Source organism: Eleutherodactylus coqui, chromosome 3 (assembly GCF_035609145.1).
Source record: "Eleutherodactylus coqui strain aEleCoq1 chromosome 3, aEleCoq1.hap1, whole genome shotgun sequence".
NCBI lineage: Eukaryota > Metazoa > Chordata > Amphibia > Anura > Eleutherodactylidae > Eleutherodactylus > Eleutherodactylus coqui.
Window position 1 is genome coordinate 150,278,758 of NC_089839.1, and position 17,960 is coordinate 150,296,717.

Here is a 17,960-nt window from a genome sequence, read left to right on the forward strand (position 1 = left end):
AAATATGGAACACCATACGAAATGCATGCCTTAAATAACATGGGATTATAAATCCTATTTCAATAAGCCATGTAGAGACAGATTTTAAGTGGCGGTAATATAACACAGATGCTGCCAGGCAGAAGTGATCATCTGACCGAGCAACAAGGTTCCATTGGTCAGGGGTTTGAGCCACTCAGCTACTGTTACCAGCTGGCTCCCAAAATCACCCAGAGCAGGGCAAGAGGTGAAGTAAACACAAACTCAGCCAAGCAGGGGTCAAAAGGGCAGCTCATTGCTAAAGATTAAAATCCCATGCATATTATATGGCGTTTCCCTATTTTTGTCCACCCCTTGTATGTAAAATATAACTTTGTTTGCAGTCCTTGAATGATGATGGTGAAATAAGGATGTAGTGCAACTATGGAATATAAAAAGTACATATCTGCAAATAACTATAGGTCCGAGTGTAGTGATAAAGACATTTAATTTAAAATAATGGCAGTGTGTGGTACAGCTGAACCCACAATTACAATAAAAAACAATGTATCTAACACATCAGCCAGCAACCAGCATCACTGACACTAAACCTCAAAAACACAACTCAAAATATGTAAAAATGCTGCATTTGACAACTTAATACAGAACACAAACAAATCAACACAATCAAAATAAACTTATTAAAAATGTCTTCATATCAAAATGGTCTTACAATGTACAGAAATGCAATAAAAAATATTGGCCTCCAGTCACTAAAAACATCAATTGTTCCACAAAAATTAGATTGGTGATGAGAGGTTAGACGTTTTCCATGTTGTACGCCTGGCGGATGTTTAAGGTGTCTCTAAGCATGAGATCTCGAAGGCGCCACAATGCGTTTGCCATAGTTGTTTGGGCCCCTTTGCTCTTCAACCAATGGGAAGGAAGCCGGCCCTCCTGCTCTTTGGATAAGTGGATATCCCGTCTTCGAGCTGAAATGGGAGAGAAGAGTTAATAAGTAACAAGACCGCATGGCTATGGGGTTCTTGCCCCTCATCAGTGTATAAAGTAGGGTGTTGGTTAACTAGGTGAAATCAACCTGAGTGTGGAGTGTTTAACCCAGTAAGGACGGGGCCCTTCTTTATTTTAGTTTTTTTTTCTCTTTTCAATTTCGTTTTTTCCTCCCCCCTTTTAAAAAATCATAACGTTCATTTATCAGGGCTTGTTTTTTGAATGACTATTTTTAAAAATGGTACTATTTAATGTACTGAAAAACGTTAAAAAAACCCTCTTATTGGAGTGTTTTTTCTGATGGTGTACACCGTCTGGGGTAAATAATGCATTACTTTGATAGCTTGGACTTTTATGGAGGTAACGATACCAATGTTTTGGGTTTTATATTTTTTAAATATGGGAAAAGTTTTTTTTGTTTTTTTCTAACTTATTAACTTTTAATTTTTTTTAATAATCAAATACTTTAAAAAAAAAAATCAGTTTTTAAGTCCCCATAGAAAACAAGAACTTGCAATGGTTTGATCGCTCCTGCAGAAGGAGGTAATACCGTAGTATGACAGTATATCACAATCAGACAGGCAGTCTATCAAGCCACACCACAGGCATGGCTTGATAGGCACTCTGCCATGGCAGCTCTGGGGGCTTTCAGAAAGGGTACTTCACCCAAATTTTTAATTATTCTGTTTTTTACAGAACATTAAAGTTGTAACTAGAATAGGTATTCCATATTACACGCTTTTACCATAATACAATACCTCCCCCATCACACCACACACACCAAGTCCAAAGCACGGGCTGGAGACATTATTATTTGTTTAATTACTGTAGATCATCTCAGATTTTGTTCTAAAAATTTTCCCCCCAGGGATCCCATAAAGAGTGATAAACATGTAGAGTATTAGGTAGAAAACTTGGAAAATGGTGGTTTGTTAAACTATTAAAATTCCAAGTCCACTCTTCGAGATCAGCGAACTCATATGCTTGATTAACTATTGCTAAAAAGTTGGATGAGAGTAGTTTATAAATTATTAACCTGCGGTAATTTTGCCCAACACCCTTTATGTTAAACATGCTACCTAATATACCTGCCATGATTATGTATGGTATGCTACTCTCAAAGGTGTTCTCCTATCATTTTATTTTCAATCCACTCAGGGGGATCTGCAAGCACATAACAATTCAGGAAGAACAGACATCTTTATCAGACTGAACTAGTTTTATGTGAATGTTATTAATCTAGCAAAGCAAGAAAGAAAAGTGTGTTTTGAGTCCCGTCGAACCACCATGTCCCCCTTCTCTGCTTCAGGTGGCAGCCAAAATGATTTCCAATCCAACCAAGATTTTGCAGGCTTATGGTCAGGATGTCACATTCTGTCCTGACCATAATAGAAGCAGGGCAGGAAGTGTAGAAGTGTGGCGCTACTATTCAATTCAATGGGAGCAAAGCTGGCGCTCCTACTTCATGCCATGAACACTGACGACGACGTTTGGCACGGTGCATTTGACAGCAGGACGGACAATCGGCTAGCGGCGGATGAACTACTGATGGCCTTTCCAGGGAATAAATTGGTCCTGCAGTTATACTCCCTTCCATCCTTACCATATTCCATAACATACTGTCCGCTAACATACAGATCCTAGGCTGCCACTATGGTGATGCCAACTGGTGATTAAGCCTGGTGATCTTTGCTATAAAATAAGCTCCTGCCTTTGGAGTGCATTTCTGATTTTATCTGCGATTGCAGCACTGAAGGACTGCTGGAACTGGCATTGATCTCAGTCTTGGCATCAGAAAGAGGGCTACACATTAGGTCATGCTCACATGCGGCGAATTTACTGCGGGCTTTCTGCATGGAAAATCTGCAGCGTTTACAGCAGCAGCAAAGTGTGAGATTTTAAAAATCTCGTCCACAAGCAGAAAAAAATCTGCACTAAATAAGTGCGCAAATTGACATGCAGTGTGGATGGTAAATCCTTAGTATGGTCAAGGGTCACAGATCCAGGGATTATTCCAATTGCTAGATTGGAATCGGGAAGGAATTATTTTCCTTAAATGGGGTAATTTGGCTTCTCCCTCATTGGGATATTTTTTGCCTTCCTCTGTATCAACATTGGGGGTAATCGGCTGAACCAGATGTACATATGTCTTTTTTTGACATACTATGTAACAATTTACGCTGTGTATTTCCATCACAGATTCCACCTCTACAAATGAGGGCGTGAAATCTGCACCAATCAGTGAGGAAAATCTGAAGCAAATCAGCTGCATGTAAAGATACCCTTCCTGCTGTGCCCCCACCACAGATCTTGCTAGGCTACTAGCAATACTTGTGAGATGAAAAATACTTTTTTAGTACGATTACGGCCGGCCGCTCACAATATGTATTGTTGTGATTGATGGAGAGAAGGATTAAACAAATAAGATATTCACCAATTGGAGACGGACATATCTTGGTTTTGTTGCTCACCTGACAAGGTCTGGTCCCATTTGCTGATGCAGTTAGATTCTGCGGTTAACCCTTCAATGTATTTCAAGTAGGCTTCAGAATGGAGTAACCTTTGAGTCCTGGGAGGGGGTGCAACAAATATTGGGGTTGAAGGCTGTTGCATGACTGGCTGATTAGTTTGAACCTGACCTGGATATGGTGGTGGTGCCTGCTGCCCAGGGGGGACCAGAAGTCCCATCTAGAAATCAAGAAGAAAAAGTGATTGCAGTATCTGTAAACTATATCTAATGTAAGTAACAGTTCAGACTCGCTGTAGTGTAACCACATCTCAAAGTGTTCCCCCAAGTGCTGATCTCTGGGATCATTGCTATTATCAGGATTGTTCATACAGGCAGTCCCTACACCGGAGGTCCCCAACCTTTTATAGCCTGTGAGCCCCATTCGACTTTGAGTGATGGTTGGGGACCACGCCGAAGTCAAATATTTCCTGAATTCTAGTCAATCAGAGAAAACCATATAGACTGATGCATGTCAATTAAACAACCTGCATAATGTTAAAATCATAAGGCAGCAGTGCAAAAAATGACTACAACTCGCCATGTAACAAGGCTGATAGATAATGGTGTTGAACAGACTATTCTGAATAGATTCTGAAAATGACATTAGTTTTTCTTCATCAGGTCTGCTTATCAAGATATGACGTATGTCAGTATTAATATATACATGTACACATATTGTATTATACATGTAATGACTGCCAATCAGAAGCTGAAGATAGAAAGATGAAAAACCAAAGGAGCCTAGAACATGAATAGAAGAAATGTTTCTTCATTGAGAGGTTGATGGAACTACATTTCTGTGAATTCCTGCCATGACATTCGGCTGGATGCTTCACCAAGAGTCTGCCATCATATGTGTATCCTATCGTCTGCAGTCCTGTTCTTCCATGGCAACCAGTAGTCCTCCATCATATGTGTATCCCATCGTCCACAGTCCTGTTCTTCCACAGTCACCAGTAGTTCTCCATCATATGCGTATCCCATCATCCGCAGTACTGTTCTTCCATGGCCACCAGTAGTCCTCCATCATATGTGTATCCCATCGTCCGCAGTCCTGTTCTTCCATGGTCACCAGTAATTCTCCATCATATGTGTATCCCATCGTCCGCAGTCCTGTTCTTCCATGGCCACCAGTAGTCCTCCATTATATGCGTATCCCATCATCCGCAGTACTGTTCTTCCATGGCCACCAGTAGTCCTCCATCATATCTGTATCCCATCGTCCGCAGTCCTGTTCTTCCATGGTCACCAGTAATTCTCCATCATATGTGTATCCCATCGTCCGCAGTACTGTTCTTCTATGGTCACCAGTAGTTCTCCATCATGTTATCATGTTTGTATTCCATCATCTGCAGTCCTGTTCTTCCACAGTCACCAGTAGTCCTCCATCATATGTGTATCCCATCATCCGCAGTCCCGCTCTTCCACAGTCACCAGTAGTCAGCCATCATATGTGTATCCCATCGTTCACAATCCTGCTCTTCCACAGTCACCAGTAGTCCTCCATCATATGCGTATCCCATCGTCTGCAGTTCTGTTCTTCCACAGGTCACCAGTAGTCGGCCATCATATGCGTATCCCATGATCCGCAGTACTGCTCTTCTACAGACATCAGTAGTCCTCCATCTTATGTGTATCCCATCATCCGCAGTCCTGTTCTTCCACAGTCACCAGTAGTTGGCCATCATATGTGTATCCCATCGTCCGCAGTCCTGTTCTTCCATAGTCACCAGTAGTCGGTCATCATATGTGTATCCCATCGTTCACAATCCTGCTCTTCCACAGTCACCAGTAGTTCTCCATCATATGTGTATGCCATCGGCTGCAGTCCTGTTCTTCCATGGCTACCAGTAGTCCTCCATCATGTGTGTATTCCATCGTCCGCAGTCCTGTTCTTCCATAGTCACCAGTAGTCGGTCATCATATGCGTATCCCATCATCTGCAGTACTGTTCTTCCACGGTCACTAGTAGTCTGTGATGTGCAGCGGTGGCGATATGTATCATATGTACTAATGTAAGCAAATGCTGGTGGGGAAATAAATAACAGAAATATATATTGACATCAGGAATATCTCAAAAACTAGAGCTCCTGGAACGATGTATGACATGCAAATGGATGGGATTTCCGGAATCAGCGGCACAAAAATACCCAGAATAAGGTAAAAAATTCCAGGCACCATGAAAAAATTTTTGTTTTGCATTTTTTTTAGTTTCTACTGTTGTAACATGAGGATTATGGTGGCTAAGGCCGGTTCACACGACCATAAATCACAGCACGCCGCCCACGTGAGGCACGCAAGTACGTGATGACAAGGCGTACATGCTGCGGGACGCCAGTTGACAAGTATGTGCGCATATGTGCCAAGATAGGACATGCTGTGATTTTTTTCTTGCACGCATATTTTGGGTGAGCGGCAACAAGGCCACCTATGGCAGATTGGAAGAGCATATTCTACACGCAAGACCCATGCGCAGAATACACTGTACTGACATGGCCGTGTGAGCCCGACCTAAGGCTACAGAGCATGTTTCTGTCACTTTTCCAGCCTTCAGGGGGTGATTTATGTCCTAACTGTAACAGACTGAGGTCACACATCATATTGTAGATTTTCCATTGATACTTTCGGCTTCTTCTAAGCACAATTCATCAGGATAACATGCACTAACAACTACTTACCTGCTGATTGTAAGGGTTAGTTCCAGCTGCAGGGGATCCCACCATGGAAGTTACACCCGGCTGCATGACTCCTGGAACCAATATACAGAGAATTAACATCAACCTTACACTCCTCATCAACTGCTTAGCGCTGAATAAAAGGCCATAAGAGGGTATGATGCCAGCAGAAATAATAAATCATACCCATTTCAACCATAAGAATATTCATGCTATGCAGGAGACAGACTTCTTTTTAGAGAGCGGCAGTCACTTGTACTGGTGGCGGTCTGTAAATGGTATAGTAACACTTCCACCTCCAACACACTCGTTTATTTGGGGCCGTGTGCCGTTTATGTTAATTCATTATAGGGGGCTATGCCGATCGACGTCTTTTCACATGGACCTCAAATCTCAACGCATGTCCTGTTCCTGTCCATATCACGGATGAGAACTAGGACATGCTAATGCACGTCTATGCTATGTTGTGTCCGTGTGAATCAGACTGCACACGGACATGTGTGGTCTCATGAGAGCTGCGCCCAAGATTCGGGTGCAACTCGCCCATGTAAGAAGTGTGTACCCAACCTATGCCTCTCCCATATGCTAGTTTTCAGGCACAACATCTTTCTCCCCAAGAGGTCCCGGTCCCCCAAAATCTAGAGGTTATATAACGTTTTTGTTACTTTTTAAGTACACAGAAGTAAAACAGATCTATAAAAGCAGATAAATAGATTAAAAGGGTATTCCCATCTCACCTTTTATGACATATGCCATAAAAGTCTGATACTGGGGTCCACACCTATCTAGAGTTGTAGCCCCCACTGACCCTGGCCCGGCGGTATGGGGTGGCTAGAGGTGATCGGAAATTATGAAAATAGCCACATGCGTGGTTTCTGTAACTCCTATAGATATGAATGAGAATTATAGAAACAGCGTAGCACAGCGAGATACACCGTTTCCACACCTCTGGAGTTAGGAACACACTTCTATGGGAGTTACGGAAACAATGTAACCCAGCTGTGTGCAGTTCTTTCTTTCCATCAGGCCACCTTATAGACAGTTTTGTTCCAATCCCGAGAAGGGCGGACCCCTATAACATCCACTTGTCGCTACATTAGGGCCAAATGGCACATGGTTGTATTTTCGGGCAGTGTACTGTCTATGGGCTAATCACATGCACGATTCTTCACACGGACCGATAATCTCCATGAAAAGCTTGTAACGTGTCCTACTGCCATATTTTCATGGACGAGAGCACTCAATGTCGTTGAATATCGGACATCACACCAACAGCTGTCAATGTGCTGCCCGATGCAAGCGAGCGTCTCAGGTGCGAATCACAGTACGACCGTCTGCCTTTCGCCTAACACAAAGTTTCAGATGTCTTAAATGCTGGGATACAACGAGGGAGATTAAGGACACGGGCGGAAAGAAAAAAATAACTCTTTGTGATCAATAGCAATCCATCACAGCCCAGCTTTCATGTTGTATTCTGCCGACTGGTTGCTACGGGCAACAAAGTTTTCCTTTTAGACAGCTTCATATATCTGTCCCAAAATGAGGAGAAAATGGATAATGTTTGTCCAGTAAACAAATCACCTCATGAAAGACAATGTTGTCCAAATCTTCTGCTATACGAACCAGAACAGAAAGCTACTAAAGGTACCGTTACATGGGATGACGGACGGGCGCACCAGAACTCGACAGCCGCCCCCAGAGACTATCTGCTTTCACACAGGAGTGATAGGACTTCAGAGAATAGAAGCGGAAAAGGTTGGAGATCGCTCCGTCCGCCTCCATTCACTGCAAACAATAGGTGAACGACTGACTCTTCATATGGGCCAATAACCACTTGGTTTGTAAGGGAGCTAAAAAACAGGCGAATGCGACAAATGCGCGATTTCTCGCTTGGTGCCCTGTCAGCCGACACTCACCCGAAATCATTGCTTCCAGTGATGATTCTGGGGATAATCGCCCCGTGTCAGAGTCCCTCCCATCCCATCATGTATTAGTAGAATTCTACTTTCTTTGAGGAGACTGATCTTTAGAGAAGCTGTTCTCCTGGTAAGACAACTCCGAACATCTTCATGCAGCCTATAAGCTTTGCTATAAGTGCGATAGTCATTCGGAGAATGTAAGCGGAGCGTGAGGAATTGTTCCGGCGACCGCCATCATTCACAGTAAACAGGAGTCGCCCAAACAATGAGCGGCGTCTCTTTACATGGCCCGATTATTGCTGGGTCTTTAGTTCTGCTAGGAACCAAGTGACTGACAGGTGAGCGGCTTCTTGCTCGCTAGTTGGTGACCGCATGTACACAGGACGACTGGAAATTGCAGTTTTCAGTGATAATTTGGGCAATGATTGCCTGATGTAAAGGTGACTTTAGGGAATAGCCAAGAAGCTTCCGCACTTCAGTCGTTATTCAGATGTGGTGTATTTGCATCACGATTATGTAGCAAATTCCAGTACAATATAAGTGGATGGGGTTTTCAAAACAGGATCTGTATGTAGCAAATCGCATCAATCCCCCCCCCCTTCACCCCCCAAACACACCCGTTTCACAATAAATGATCTTTTTGCTCCTATATTGTGATCAATTACTTATATAAACGTTACAATCACACAGAAAAAGTTCCATTCCCTCCGATAACTTCTAGGGGAGGATTTCGTGCAGACAAGTAGATTAATATCACAGTAGGCATTTGTACTTGGTAAGCTATGTCCTGAATATGCAGATTTGGTTGTCACAGCTGACAGACCCAAAAGTGGCTGCTACGGCTTCTACCCTTCCTCTATCAGCTCAGCTATAAAACACCCATAATACACCATAAAATACAGGGCTAAGGCTTTATTTGAAGCCTGACACATAGAAGCCACTTGGCCATATAATCTAGTATTCGTATATATTGATCGCATTCCCTGTAATGTAAACATTGTTCTAGTTCAGCTGCACACCCCCTACACCTGCTGTCATAGACTATCAACCTCGTATGGTTAATTAAAGCGTAGACTCTACTGCCTAAACTGGAATTATTATCTTTTTAATGTAATGTAACTAGGGCTTATTTTCGAGGTAGTTTATATTTCAAGCCTCCCTGAAAGATCAGGATAGGGCTTATTTTTGGGAAACACTGTATTAGACATTTTTGGCTAGCTGTTCAGAGAAGCAGTTTTTATTTTTTGTAATCTCGTCAACAAATTACGCACACAAAATGGCGTGTGCAGACAATGTACGCTGAGAGCCTGAGTGCCTACAAGTCTGCAATGACCTTTTGTCACTTGGAAAGCATGAGGAAAGAAAACTACTGTGCCACTCCATGAAGAACATAAATAGGCTAAAAGGCAGCTACAGTCACTGTAAAGGCTACCTATACACGGGATAGCGCAATATTTCTCGGCCCAGGTATCGCAATCGCCAACATGCGGTTTTACTCTGAAGTGAAGCATTTTTCTGGCAAAAACCGCCTCCCATCACTTCTTTTAAGTAGCGGTCCTCTAGCGCAGTTTTTAGCCATGTGGAAGATTGAAAACAATGGGAAGCAGTTGCCAAAGAGAAACCTTGCATCGCATGAAGTGCAATGTGCTTTATTGTCCCATTGAACACAATGGCCGATGTGTTCTGAGGAACGCGAAAAGGTAGGACATGCCACATGGTGCAGGAAAACATTGCTCATGTATATGCCTCCATTCAAAAGAAGGGGGCTTATATTTGCGTGAGCTTTGCGAGTCTCGCAACACACCAAACCCGTGTGAGATTCCCGGCCGTGGGAAACCGGCCAAGGCCACTCTCACACATGTGTTTTTTACCGCGATTACCGTGGCGTTCTGAACACAATGGTGATTGCGGTACAAGGCTCCCATTGATTTCCATGGAGCCTTACAGACCTGTACTCGATTGCAGCGTTTTCAAACACTGCGATTTTCGAGCACTGTCTGCTCTATTTTATTGCGATTAATGCATTTAATAACCCGTCAAAATTATGCGGTGGGTTAAAACCTGCTGTCGGAGGCCGTAACCCGAAAACAGCAGTAAAATCGTGGCAAAACGCGGCAATCGAAATCGTGGTGTTTTGCTGATGGCACTTGTGAGAGTGGCATAAGGGTTCTTACCCACTTGTGTGTTTTTTGTTTTTTTTTAACGCTGCGATATTGCAGCTTTTTTTTTAAACGCAATTGTCAATGGGGCTTTCTAAATGTTGAAAACGCATTGCAAGTTTGTGCTTTGTGATTTTTGTGTGATGCGTTTTTAATAGAGATGAGCGAGCACCAAAATGCTCGGGTGCTCGTTACTCGGGACGAAATTATCGCGATGCTCGAGGGTTCGTTTCGAGTAACGAACCCCATTGAAGTCAATGGGCGACCCGAGCATTTTTGTATTTCGCCGATGCTTGCTAAGGTTTTCATTTGTGAAAATCTGGGCAATTCAAGAAAGTGATGGGAACGACACAAAAACGGATAGGGCAGGCGAGGGGCTACATGTTGGGCTGCATCTCAAGTTCACAGGTCCCACTATTAAGCCACAATAGCGGCAAGAGTGCCCCCTCCCAACAACTTTTACTTCTGAAAAGCCCTCATTAGCAATGCATACCTTAGCTAAGCACCACACTACCTCCAACAAAGCACAATCACTGCCTGCATGACACTCCGCTGCCACTTCTCCTGGGTTACATGCTGCCCAAACCCCCCCTCCACGACCCAGTGTCCACAGCGCACACCAAACTGTCCCTGCCCAGCCTTCAGCTACACTCATGCCACACCACCCTCATGTCTATTTATAAGTGTGTCTGCCAGAGGAAAAGCAGGCACACACTGCAGAGGGTTGGCATGGCTAGTCAGCGACCCTCTTTAAAAGGGGCGGGGCGATAGCCCACAATGCTGTACAGAAGCAATGAGAAATCCAATCCTGTGCCACCTCCATCTGGAGCTGCACACGTGGGCATAGCAATGGGGAACCCATGTGCCACACACTATTCATTCTGTCAAGGTGTCAGCATGTCCCAGTCAGACCGCGTTTTTTTATAAATAGTCACAGGCAGGTACAACTCCGCAATGGGAATTCCGTGTGCACCCACAGCATGGGTGGCTCCCTGGAACCCACCGGCGGTACATAAATGTATCCTATTGCATTGCCCATCACAGCTGAGGTAATGTCGTGCTTAATGCAGGTGGGCTTCGGCCCACACTGCATGCCCCAGTCAGACTAGGGTTCTTTAGAAGTGGACAGATGTAGTTACAACTCCGTGTGCACCCACAGCATGGGTGGCTCCCTGGAACCCACCGGCGGTACATAAATATATCCCATTGCAGTGCCCATCACAGCTGAGGTAATGTCGTGCTTAATGCAGGTGGGCTTCGGCCCACACTGCATGCCCCAGTCTGACTGGGGTTCTTTAGAAGTGGACACATGCAGTTACAACTCCCTGTGGACCCACAGCATGGGGGGCTCCCTGGAACCCACCGGCGGTACATAAATATATCCCATTGCAGTGCCCAACACAGCTGATGTAACGTCAGCTGTAATGCAGGTGGGCTAAAAATTCATTTGATTACACTGTAGGCGAGGGCCCCCCAAAATTGGTGTACCAACAGTACTAATGTATCTGAGAAAAATTGCCCATGCCCAACCAAGAGGGCAGGTGAAATCCATTAATCGCTTTGGTTAATGTGGCTTAATTGGTAACTAGGCCAGGAGGCAGCCCAGTTAAAATAAAAATTGGTTCAGGTGCAAGTTTCAACGCTTTAATGAGCATTGAAACGTATAAAAATTGTTTACAAAAATTATATGACTGAGCCTTGTGGGCCTAAGAAAAATTGCCCATTCAGCGTGATTATGTGAGGTTTCAGGAGGAGGAGCAGGAGGAGGAGGAGGAGGAATATTATACACAGATTGATGAAGCAAAAAGGTCCCCGTTTTTGATGGGGATAGAGAACGATGCTTCCATCCGCGGGTGCAGCCTACGTATTGCTTAGGTATCGCTGCTGTCCGCTGGTGGAGAAGAGAAGTCTGGGGAAATCCAGGCTTTGTTCATCTTGATGAGTGTAAGCCTGTCGGCACTGTCGGTTGACAGGCGGGTACGCTTATCTGTGATGATTCCCCCAGCCGCACTAAACACCCTCTCTGACAAGACGCTAGCCGCAGGACAAGCAAGCACCTCCAGGGCATACAGCGCGAGTTCAGGCCACGTGTCCAGCTTCGACACCCAGTAGTTGTAGGGGGCAGAGGCGTCACGGAGGACGGTCGTGTGATCGGCTACGTACTCCCTCACCATCCTTTTACAGTGCTCCCGCCAACTCAGCCTTGACTGGGGACCGGTGACACAGTCTTGCTGGGGAGCCATAAAGCTGTCAAAGGCCTTAGAGAGTGTTCCCCTGCCTGTGCTGTACATGCTGCCTGATCTCCGCGCCTCCCCTGCTACCTGGCCCTCGGAACTGCGCCTTCTGCCACTAGCGCTGTCGGATGGGAATTTTACCATCAGCTTGTCCGCCAGGGTCCTGTGGTATAGCATCACTCTCGAACCCCTTTCCTCTTCGGGTATCAGAGTGGAAAAGTTCTCCTTATACCGTGGGTCGAGCAATGTGTACACCCAGTAATCCGTAGTGGCCAGAATGCGTGTAACGCGAGGGTCATGAGAAAGGCATCCTAACATAAAGTCAGCCATGTGTGCCAGGGTACCTGTACGCAACACATGGCTGTCCTCACTAGGAAGATCACTTTCAGGATCCTCCTCCTCCTCGTCGTCAGGCCATACACGCTGAAAGGATGACAGGCAAGCAGCATCTGTACCCTCAGCAGTGGGCCAAGTTGTCTCTTCCCCCTCCTCCTCATGCTCCTCCTCCTCACCGCGCTGAGATATAGACATGAGGGTGCTCTGACTATCCAGCGACATATTGTCCTTCCCCGCCTCCATTTCCGAGTGCAAAGCGTCTGCCTTTATGCTTTGCAGGGAACTTCTCAAGAGGCATAGCAGAGGAATGGTGACGCTAATGATTGCAGCATCCCCGCTCAGCACCTGGGTAGACTCCTCAAAGTTTCCAAGGACCTGGCAGATGTCTGCCAACCAGGCCCACTCTTCTGTAAATAATTGAGGAGGCTGACTCCCACTGCGCCGCCCATGTTGGAGTTGGTATTCCACTATAGCTCTACGCTGCTCATAGAGCCTGGCCAACATGTGGAGCGTAGAGTTCCACTGTGTGGGCACGTCGCACAGCAATCGGTGCACTGGCAGATGAAACCGATGTTTCAGTGTCCGCAGGGTGGCAGCGTCCGTGTGGGACTTGCGGAAATGTGCGCAGAGCCGGCGCACCTTTTTTCAAGCAGGTATGACAAGTGTGGGTAGCTTTTCAGAAAGCGCTGAACCACCAAATTAAAAACATGGGCCAGGCATGGCACGTGCGTCAGGCTGCCGAGCTGCAGAGCCGCCACCAGGTTACGGCCGTTGTCACACACGACCATGCCCGGTTGGAGGCTCAGCGGCGCAAGCCAGCGGTCGGTCTGCTCTGTCAGACCCTGCAGCAGTTTGTGGGCCGTCTGCCTCTTCTCTCCTAAGCTGAGTAGTTTCAGCACGGCCTGCTGACGCTTGCCCACCGCTGTACTGCCATGCCGCGCGACACCAACTGCTGGCGACGTGCTGCTGCTGACACATCTTGATTGCGAGACAGAGGTTGTGTAGGAGGAGGAGGGTGGTTTAGTGGAGGAAGCATACACCGCCGCAGATACCACCACCGAGCTGGGGCACGCAATTCTGGGGGTGGGTAGGACGTGAGCGGTCCCAGGCTCTGACTCTGTCCCAGCCTCCACTAAATTCACCCAATGTGCCGTCAGGGAGACATAGTGGCCCTGCCCGCCTGTGCTTGTCCACGTGTCTGTTGTTAAGTGGACCTTGGCAGTAACCGCGTTGGTGAGGGCGCGTACAATGTTGCGGGAGACGTGGTCGTGCAGGGCTGGGACGGCACATCGGGAAAAGTAGTGGCAACTGGGAACCGAGTAGCACGGGGCCGCCGCCACCATCATGCTTTTGAAAGCCTCCGTTTCCACAAGCCTATACGGCAGCATCTCCAGGCTGATCAATTTAGCAATGTGCACGTTTAACGCTTGAGCGTGCGGGTGCGTGTCGGCGTACTTGCGTTCGCGCTCAAACAGTGGCACTAGCGACGTCTGGACGCTGCGCTGAGAGACATTGCTGGATGGGGCCGAGGACAGCGGAGGTGAGGGTGTGGGTGCAGGCCAGGAGACGGTAGTGCCTGTGTCGTGAGAGGTGGGTTGGATCTCAGTGGCAGGTTGGGGCACAGGGGGAGAGGCAGTAGTGCAAACCGGAGGCGGTGAACGGCCTTCGTCCCACCTTGTGGGGTGCTTGGCCATCATATGCCTGCGCATGCTGGTGGTGGTGGCTCCCCAGCTGATCTTGGCGCGACAAAGGTTGCACACCACTGTTCGTCGGTCGTCAGGCGTCTCTGTGAAAAACTGCCACACCGTTGAGCACCTTGACCTCTGCAGGGTGGCATGGCGCGAGGGGGCGCTTTGGGAAACAGTTGGTGGATTATTCGGTCTGGCCCTGTCTCTACCCCTGGCCACCGCACTGGCTCGGCCTGTGCCCACACCCTGACTTGGGCCTCCGAGTCCTCGGCCGCGTCCACGTCCTCTAGGCCTACCCCTACCCCTCAGCATGCTGTATTACCAGTAATGCAGAAACAGAACGCTGTAATTAAATGTGCCGCTTATTGGCCTGTGGTTGGAGGCTGACTTCGCTTACGGAACGCCAGGAAATAATTTTGTGCAAGCCTGCTGTAACACTTAGCTGGCTGCGTATGAATTAGGAGAACTACTACACCCAGCAGACACCCAGAACACTGAGGACAGTCACAGGCAGCCCAAATAGATTTTTTCCCCCAAATTTTTCTGCAAAGGCCCACTGCCTATATTCAATCAATATGTCTTCTGTCCCTGCCTAAGCGCTTCTGGCCCTGCAGTATGTCAAAGAACTGCAGAGTGTTGCACTGTGAACTGCAATACAGCGGTGATTTCACAGCCCAGACAGAGCCAGGAAATAATTTGGCGCAAGCCTGCTGTAACACTTAGCTGGCTGCGTATGATTTTGTAGAACTACTACACCCAGCACAGACAGACCCAGAACACTGAGCACAGTCACAGCCAGGCCAAATAGATTTTTTCCCACAAATTTTTTTGCAAAGGCCCACTGCCTATATTCAATCAATAATATGTCTTCTGTCCCTGACTAAGGACTTCTGTCCCTGGAGTATGTGACAGAACTGCAGAGTGTTGCACTGTGAACTGCAACACAGTGGTGATTTCAGAGCCCAGACAGAGCCAGGAAATAATTTGGCGCAAGCCTGCTGTAACACTTAGCTGGCTGCGTATGATTTTGTAGAACTACTACACCCAGCACAGACAGACCCAGAACACTGAGCACAGTCATAGCCAGGCCAAATAGATTTTTTCTCACAAATTTTTTTGCAAAGGCCCACTGCCTATATTCAATCAATAATATGTCTTCTGTCCCTGCCTAACCACTTCTGTCCCTGTAGTATTACTGCAGGGCGCAATGCTCTGCACGGCCAATATACCAAAAAAAAAAAAAAGTGCAACACTGCAAAAAGCAGCCTCCACACTACTGCACACGGTTAGATGTGGCCCTAAGAAGGACCGTTGGGGTTCTTGAAGCCTAAAATAACTCCTAACGCTCTCCCTATAGCAGCTCCGGCACCAGCAGCACTTTCCCTGATCTCTGTCAGAACGCATCTGAGCCGAGCCGCGGCAGGGGCCGATTTATATACTCGGGTGACACCTGATCTCGCCAGCCACTCACAGCAGGGGGGTGGTATAGGGCTGGAACGTCGCAGGGGTAAGTTGTAATGCCTTCCCTGTCTTTCAATTGGCCAGAAAAGCGCGCTAACGTCTCAGAGATGAAAGTGAAAGTAACTCGAACATCGCGTGGTGCTCGTTACGAATAACGAGCATCCCGAACACGCTAATACTCGAACGAGCATCAAGCTCGGACGAGTACGTTCGCTCATCTCTAGTTTTTAACATTAGAAAGTCCCAGTGACAATCGCCTTAAATAAACGCAAGTGGGTAAATGCCCTAAGAGAGATGTGGAACACGGATTTTGATTATAGGTGTTATTGTGAAATATATGCTGCTGAAAAACGGCAAATAGTGATAAAGTGTTAGATTTAGAGGAGAATAATGGCTCATTTGGTTAAAAAACAAAGACTTAAAAAACACTTATTAAAACCACATTTTTATGGGAAAATGGCTAAGTTGTCACTGAACAGCACATATATTACAGACAAACAGAAGTAGCATACTAATGGGCTACATGTGCACCAACTATAGAGGTCCTACTAACACCACAGCTGAAAGTATCACCCAGAAATGCTTATATCAGGGCAAACCCAGTCCCACAAAAGAAACTGCAATTAAACCCGGAAAAGAGAATAATTAAAAAAAAGTGAAAGAAATTCCTTAAATCTGCACAAATGGGACCTGATAGATGCTGATATTCTGAATAAGAGGACAATACAATCATTTATTAAAATAGCTTGTTAAGGTGGAGCATCTGGGGTGGACATGGTTTCTTGCTCTTTATCAGACCATGAAAATGTATTTTATTTTTTTAAGGGGGGTCTGCACAGATTTTTGCAGCAGAATCCACTGCGGGCGTCCGCACTGCGAAACCGCAGCAGATTCTATTCATAGCATGCAATGCGAAATAGATTATTCTGGCATACTCACGGACACCAAATGTAGTTTCTATGAGCGTAGGAAAGAAATCTCAGCATGCTGCATTTTTGTGCGGATGGCTTCCATTGAAGTCATTGGAGGCAGTCCGACCTGCAGCCTGTCTGTAATTGACATTGTGGACAGACTGCGGATTCCGCATCATCGCCAAGCAACGGCATGGAAAAAAAAAATGTAGAAAACAAAATCTATACTGCACATGTCCAACAGCGGCTCTCCGCGACCTTCCACAATACAGAGAAAAGAAAGTCAAGTACGCAGGGTTGCCGGCTGCTGTCAGGGCTGGGTTCCGCTGTGGGCTCCCGCATGCAGAATCCGGCTCGGACATGTGCAGCCCACCTAACAAGTACAGGTGCACCCATTGTACAAAATACTGTGTATCCTCAGACCATCCCTATATTCCAATAAGTTCCTATACTTCCTCACTCCCCCAGTAAAGTAAATGCAACCGACCAGGGCTTTGAACAAGATAAAAGATCATCAAAAACATACAAAAAATTGCACGCACTGGTCCCGGGTACCCTGAGAGGGGCTGCTTGGATCCCACCCAAACTCATAAAAGCAATCCCCAATATTTCCCCGTTCGCAAGCCAGATTTTCAGGACTTGGACAGAATTTGGCCAAAAAAACCACATGGTCATAGTTCCAGGCCCATTAACCCCCCTCATAACCAATCCGCAATTCGAAACAACGCTGAACGGGGTACCCATACTAGGCATACACACAACGCCAATACCAAGAGTTAAAGACGTGATCACTAATCTAAATGTAAAACCACTGTCAGAGATCATAGGAGAAGGAATAACACATTCCGGCTCTTGGATGCAATACTTCCAGTTGAGGGGGTTCGTGGGGTCCCTGGTCCCCCAGGTGAACTTGGCAGGTGAGCTTACGCCTTTCGAACAAATGGTCATGTCAGCTTCACCACAGAGGCACATGATCTCATCCCTATACAAGCTGTTGCGGAGTCGGGAGATGGAGGCCCAGAGCCCCCCATATATAGATGCCTGGGAGAAAGAGTTGGGTTACAGTCTAACAAACGAGGACTGGGAGAGGGCCTGGACC

The 17,960-nt window shown here is 46.4% G+C and overlaps 1 pseudogene; it reads right to left on the reverse strand.

Annotated features, from left to right (window-relative positions):
• Positions 1 to 449: 449 nt before the first annotated feature.
• Positions 450 to 17,960, reverse strand: part of LOC136620179 (protein polybromo-1-like) — a 73,780-nt pseudogene continuing 56,269 nt past the window's right edge.